This window comes from Staurois parvus, unplaced genomic scaffold (genome assembly GCF_062004578.1).
Source record: "Staurois parvus isolate SC_StPar_1 unplaced genomic scaffold, SC_StPar_1.0 ptg002729l, whole genome shotgun sequence".
Classification (NCBI taxonomy): Eukaryota; Metazoa; Chordata; class Amphibia; order Anura; family Ranidae; genus Staurois; species Staurois parvus.
This window is the reverse complement of record NW_028320525.1, coordinates 215,103-222,255: the sequence shown is the minus strand read 5'-3', so window position 1 is coordinate 222,255 and position 7,153 is coordinate 215,103. Positions and strand designations below refer to the sequence as shown.

The 7,153-nt window shown below is 34.0% G+C and overlaps 1 long non-coding RNA gene across 1 annotated transcript; it reads right to left on the bottom strand.

The window, feature by feature from the left end:
• Window positions 1-868: 868 nt before the first annotated feature.
• LOC149429380 (uncharacterized) lies at window positions 869-5,529 on the bottom strand. Its single transcript, XR_016310483.1, has 2 exons — window positions 5,355-5,529; window positions 869-2,026 (listed from the first exon to the last, which is right to left on the bottom strand). It is a non-coding gene; the product is annotated as an uncharacterized LOC149429380 (long non-coding RNA).
• Window positions 5,530-7,153: the final 1,624 nt, after the last annotated feature.

Below are 7,153 nucleotides of genomic sequence, written 5' to 3'. Positions count from 1 at the left end.
GCCAACTACAGGGCGGTTGTGTTTGGATGATCACACAGAAATTCCTCCCTGTCAGCTGTAGTGTGGAGGAGGGGGCGGGGACTCCGAGGCTGTTAAGGTAAGAAAACATAGGTGTAAAATATCGTATTGTCTCGATATTTTATTAACTTGTATTGATGAGAAATGTTTAGATAGAAAGTCCTTCCACTTCTTGCATAAACTCAAAAAGATGATTTAATAATAATGTTGCATAAAATTAGAAATCCAATATTGGAATACAAAATGTTTAAATAAAGTCCAAAAAGTATAGTTAAGTTCTTAATAATAAAATTGTATGTAATTGTGTGTGTATAATATGAATCTGTGTGTATATGAGCAAGCAGATCCCTTCGCCTTGCTCTGAAAAGAAAAGTGTGTCTTGAAAGTCTTTGTTCTGCTCTTAAAAGAGCAATCCAGCCCCCACCTTTCCTAAAAATGGGCTGGTATACTTGTAGTCCCACAAAGATAATTGGAAACAGTTGTGTATATATAACAAACCTCCAGTCTTCTTCTCCTAAAGTCTGAGCGTAACCTAAGAAGGCCTAGACAAAACTTCACTGACATTCCATCAATTAGAATACATTAGATGTATAACACATACATATATATATATATATATATATATATATATATATATATATATATATATATTCTCCTAAAAGTAATCTTACTAAGAGTTATCTCGTATATAAATATCGTAATCAAGAAATATTACAGTATAAACCTTGTAAACCAAACAATTCACTAGTTAGTGAAACATATAATCTCTTACATAGATGGGGGAGGATGGGGGAAGGTATAGCTAATTTCTCTCATATGTGGCTTGAATGTAAAGGAAAAACCCAAGATATATGTTCATATGTATATTCACAGACTATGAAGTCTAATTCCTTACTTTTCCCAATCTAGAACAAATATAAATATAATAACTCAATTATTCTATTAAGATCCAACTCATTCATACTTATGTTAGTACTGTTAATAAGAAGATATTAGATATTAGGTTAAGGAAAGCTTCTAACATTTCCCTCTCAAAATGATCGATTTTATCGAATCTTAATCATTTTCCTTATCTTAATCCATTTATACACATTCTCGTCACTTTCGTATCCATTCATGCGTTTTTGGATCTTAAGATAATTGATCTGCACATATCTTTAATTTGATTCTATAATGGGAAAACAAATTCTTTGATAAACCTTTTGTTATGTATCACATAAAAATATTTTTACCCTTATTATTTTCCTTTTACCAAATAATTCATCTCCTTAATAAATGTATAACTGTAACATTATAGTACAATACTTTAAAATATGTCACTTAAAAAAATAGATGTTTCATATTTTCCCTCCAAAATGTGTGTAACACACAGTTCTAAAATCCATACATTTTTCAAATTACCTTATCAACATTTAAACATAACATATGTTCCGTAGCTTCAATCCATACATGTATATCAAATGATTTTTTTTTTTTTTTTAAAACATACATATAACAATGTAAAGCTTGCCAAAGTTTCTCTATATGTACCTTAGAAAAACTTATCTCTAGCTTAATTAACAACAGATGTTCTAACTAAGTAGAGTGACTCTGTTGTAACAAAAGTTTAACCCTTTCACTTCTGAAAATACATAGTGTGTGATTGCAAATGTTCATGTGAAAACTGATCTCATCTTGATATGGTAAACATATGTCAAAATAAAATGTACACACAAAAAAACCAATATATCTGATGATGAATGAATTATTTCATCAGTAGTCAAAAGTCAATTGTTTTATAAGTTCTTCCTCTATGAGATGCCTTGAGATGTCTTGTCTTCTTCTAGCGCTCTGTAAAGTTAAAATAACTTTATTGAATATAAAAAGAACAACAAAAACTATGATGAATGAAATTCTTGTTGCAAAGCTTCTTCCAGAATAAATTTCCTTCTTGGAAAATGTATTATCATCTGAAAGGTTTAGAAATATTTGAGTTTTCTTCCTTTAACAGTTACTCTTAGGTCATTTCCTGTAACAGAAATGCAGTATCATTATTTTGGCATTGATAATTTTACATGGATTAATCCTCTTACATTTATCTGTTAATATTAAATATCATAATCACAAACATTTCTAGTCATGACATGGAAGACATATTTTGATTATAATACTTCTTATTGACTTGTAGTGTTCTATTTTAGAATGCGGGCACTTCCGCCTAACAGTACTAGGGTTGCTGATGCAAATCCCAACCATGGCATCACCTGCCTGGAGTTTACATGTTCTCCCTGTGCTTGTGTGGGTTTCCTCCAGGTACTCTGGTTTCCTCCCACACTCCAAAGACATGTTGGTAGGAGAATTGGCTCCTATCTAAATTGACCCTAGTATGTGTATGTATGACTGTGAGTTAGGGACCTTAGATTATACACCTCTTGAGGGTTAGGAACTTATGTGAATGTACAATATATATGTAAAAAGCACTGCGTAAATTGACGACGCTATATAAGTACCTGAAATAAACAAAAATAAATATAACAGGACGCTACATCTCCATTATTGGTCATGAGTCAAAACCTTGGTTTCAAAACCAAAGAAAGGTTTTGTATCAACCCAGAGATGACAAAGGATCATGCCTTTGATCTTATCTCTATAACATTGGAAATATGCGTAGCTGTTTTTTGTGTTGACTTACTTCTTGTAGTGTAAGACTGATCTGCAGTAATACATACTGGTATCAAACTTTTCTCAGTTCCTATGTTGAAAACATGAGATACAAACTTCTCACTTACAGCTGTACAAATATGTGTTGGTATGTTTTCCTGAAAAGGTCTTTTTGTTACATCTATCTGAATGTGTTTGGATGACAGTGTTTTGTACCATATAGGATAATTTTCACAGTAATTTTCTGTTGAACCATCTTCCTCTAGGAGTTTCAGTGATGAATCAGGTGTCTGTAATATGATCTGATTAGACCTCACAATGTGTTCAGTTATTTTGACTGCAAAGAAAACACTTAACAATTTTTTCATATGTGCATCAAAGTTTTTCTCCATATTTGTCAATGTTCTTGAGAAGAAACCTATTATTTTTTGATTACCTTCTTTTAATTGTGACAAAGTTGCTGAGATTGCATTATTGGAAACATCGGTTTCTAAAACAAAAGGAACTTTACTACAAAACTCAACAGTATTTAATGTAGTAGCATTCTGCAAATCCCATTTCAATAGTTCAAAAGCTTCTTTCTCAGTTTGATCCCATTGGTCAAATACTCCAGCTTTTTGTCTCAAATGATCAAATAATGATCTAGACTTCTCTGCAAAATTGGGTATAAAATCTTTACAATGATTTACTTCACTCAAAAACTGATGCAAAGCCTTGCGATTTGTTGGAATTGGATAAGCAGAAATAGTTTTAACTTTTTCTTGCAACAACTGTCTCTGTCCATGACTAATTTGCATATGAAGGAATTCCACCTGTCTTTTCATCAACTGAACTTTCTCTGTATTCAATTTCAATCCTGCTGTTTGTAACAACGTAAATATTTCAGACAAAAGAGTGATATGCTCAGTTATATTTTGTGTAGACAAGAGAAGCTTGTCTACATGCTGGACAATACATTCTGGCCTAGAGAATTTAGATAATATTTTTCCCAAATACTCATGAACAATTCCATCACTTAAATCTAAGCCTGGGGCTAATCTTGTGAATGTATACATTTCTTTGTTGAAGCTAAAGGCAAGTTTATATTGACAACTCTTAGCTAAGGGTACTGACAAATGGCTATTGGCAATTTCAAGTACTGAGAATATTTTGGCCTTGGCATCCAGATGTGACATTATGTTACAATCAGGAACAATAGATCTGTTATTTGTGATGCATTTGTTCAATGTCCTGAAGTCAACTGATAAAGAATATGAATTATCAGCTTTGATAGGCCAAATACAATTATTCACCACTGATTGTACTTTCTTTAAAATTCCTTGCTGTAAAAACTCATCTACAATGGAAGAAATTGGATTAATTGATTCTAATGGCAATTTGTATTGAGGTTGAGGCTTAGGGTCTCTACCTTCAATGTCAACTTCAAAGTTTTTAAGCAAACCTGAATCATTTTTGCTTTGACTCCAAAAATCTTTATGTGATCTAACCAATTGTTCCAATTCAAGATTGGTTCCTGTATGTGGCCATTTATGATCTGAAGACATGTCAGCAGTTGCTGTACAAATACTTCCAACATTACAGTACATGGAAGAATCAATTAATGTTGATTTGGGCCTTCCACTTTCATCCAATAAAATTGGAGCAACATATTCCAACGGTAAGGAAGAAGAATCTCGATTTGATCCTGATCCTAATTTCGGCAATGGCAATAAACCACTCCTATTAATGACAACAGCACTGTTTACCATATTGTTTAAGCTGTTGTTGACTCTCAGTGAACTGATCTTTTTAACTTCTGAGGCATAAGGCAACTCAGACAGACTATTGTTGGAACATGGAGGAGCAGATTGTTCAGAAATTATATTTTGGTCTTCTAATTCCAAAGCTTTTCTTTGTAAATCTAATTTATCATGAATACAATCTCTTTTCAAATGACCAAATCGTTTACAATAGAAACAAATAGTATTTCCTGTCTGCTCTGAGACTCTCGTCCTGCCTGTGACGTATTCATCATCATAACTGGGTGTGGCTAAGCACATGGTCTCTCTCTGTTCTCCATTTTGAACAATTAAACTTTCCTTCTTCTGATTGTTTAATTTAAGTTGCATTCTAACTGTATTTATAACTTTGGCTGCTTGATCTAAATCATTTTTTCCAGTAGCAATGATAAAAGATGCTGGATCAAGGATTTTAAGATTAAGTTCTGCAGCTTTATCCCTTAATTTTCTCTTACACATTTCTTCCTGATTAGTAGGATCTCCTTCTATAGACTGGATCTCTGGTACAAAAGATTTTTGTTTCTCTGCCTTAGTATTCACACAAATTCTTTTTACATCATTCTGTAGTTCAAAAAGCTGAATGTCTTTTGTTTGAATTACACTTTGCAGATCAGCTATTTGCTCAGTCAAAATCTGGCAATTAGCACATACACTGCTCTGATCTTGCTTCATTATACAAGCAGCAGTCTTAGGAACATCAAAAATCATGGCGTTAAAAACATTAACTAACTTCATTACATTTCTAACTTGTTTGCTAGTTTCTTAAAGGAAAACTTAGATTTTTCTATCTTAATATTAGCCTGTAAGCACTCATTATACATGTACCGCCAAAGTTCATCATCTTTAACAAATGTAGACAGATTCTTGAATTCTAACTTACTCTCTCTAGATAATTCATCAATCAAATCCATTACTTACCGATTAAGAAGGTCTTTCTTTACATAACGCGTCTTTTCTCTCTTGGCGGGAAATGACATCACCAAGGAACAGCGTTTCTTGCAATTGCGCAAAATTCTCACCAATTCTGCATTTAGGTTCTCGATTATGCCGACGATTCATCTGTTGAAGACTTTTACTTCTCCTGAAAGCTTGATTTCATATTTTGCTGAGATTGCAAACAACTTCCCTCTCATCAAGGTGAAAGAGAAAAAAGTCAAAAATAATCGAGCATCGGAAACAAATCGAACTGGAGGCTCGCCACTGTAAAATATCGTATTGTCTCGATATTTTATTAACTTGTATTGATGAGAAATGTTTAGATAGAAAGTCCTTCCACTTCTTGCATAAACTCAAAAAGATGATTTAATAATAATGTTGCATAAAATTAGAAATCCAATATTGGAATACAAAATGTTTAAATAAAGTCCAAAAAGTATAGTTAAGTTCTTAATAATAAAATTGTATGTAATTGTGTGTGTATAATATGAATCTGTGTGTATATGAGCAAGCAGATCCCTTCGCCTTGCTCTGAAAAGAAAAGTGTGTCTTGAAAGTCTTTGTTCTGCTCTTAAAAGAGCAATCCAGCCCCCACCTTTCCTAAAAATGGGCTGGTATACTTGTAGTCCCACAAAGATAATTGGAAACAGATGTGTATATATAACAAACCTCCAGTCTACTTCTCCTAAAGTCTGAGCGTAACCTAAGAAGGCCTAGACAAAACTTCACTGACATTCCATCAATTAGAATACATTAGATGTATAACACATACATATATATATATATATATATATATATATATTCTCCTAAAAGTAATCTTACTAAGAGTTATCTCGTATATAAATATCGTAATCAAGAAATATTACAGTATAAACCTTGTAAACCGAACAATTCACTAGTTAGTGAAACATATAATCTCTTACATAGATGGGGGAGGATGGGGGAAGGTATAGCTAATTGCTCTCATATGTGGCTTGAATGTAAAGGAAAAACCCAAGATATATGTTCATATGTATATTCACAGACTATGAAGTCTAATTCCTTACTTTTCCCAATTTAGAACAAATATAAATATAATAACTCAATTATTCTATTAAGATCCAACTCATTCATACTTATGTTAGTACTGTTAATAAGAAGATATTAGATATTAGGTTAAGGAAAGCTTCTAACAATAGGGCATGCCTACTCAAAGCTTATAGGTGGCTGGAAAAGGGGGCGGGGCTTGATCTAAGTTCGGCTTGAGAGGCAGCCAATCAGGTGCGTGGTGCAAAAGCTGAGCTCTTGAGGCTCAGTCTGCGATTGGCCAACTACAGGGAGGTTGTGTTTGGATGATCATACAGAAATTCCTCCCCGTCAGCTGCAGCGTGGAGGAGGGGGCGGGGACTCCGAGGCTGTTAAGGCAAGAAAACAGGCCACGCCTACTAAACCTCATGGCGCTCGGCGTTCCAGGGACGACCTGCGATCAGCAGACAGGGACGACCAGCGATCAGCAGACAGGGACGACCACGGCTCTCAGGTAGGGACACGGCAGACTTGCAGGGTCTTGGCTGTGGGGTCTGTTTAATGTGAACTGCCTTGTTTAACCATTTGAATACTGGGCAATGTTACCCCTTCCTGCCCAGGCCATTTTTCAGGTTTCAGCGCTCTCACACTTTGAATGACAATTGCGCGGTCATACAACATTGTACCCAAACTAAAATTTTATCATTTTCTTCACACAACTAGAGCTTTCTTTTGGTGGTATTTAATCACCGCCGAGGTTTTTATTTTTTGCTAAA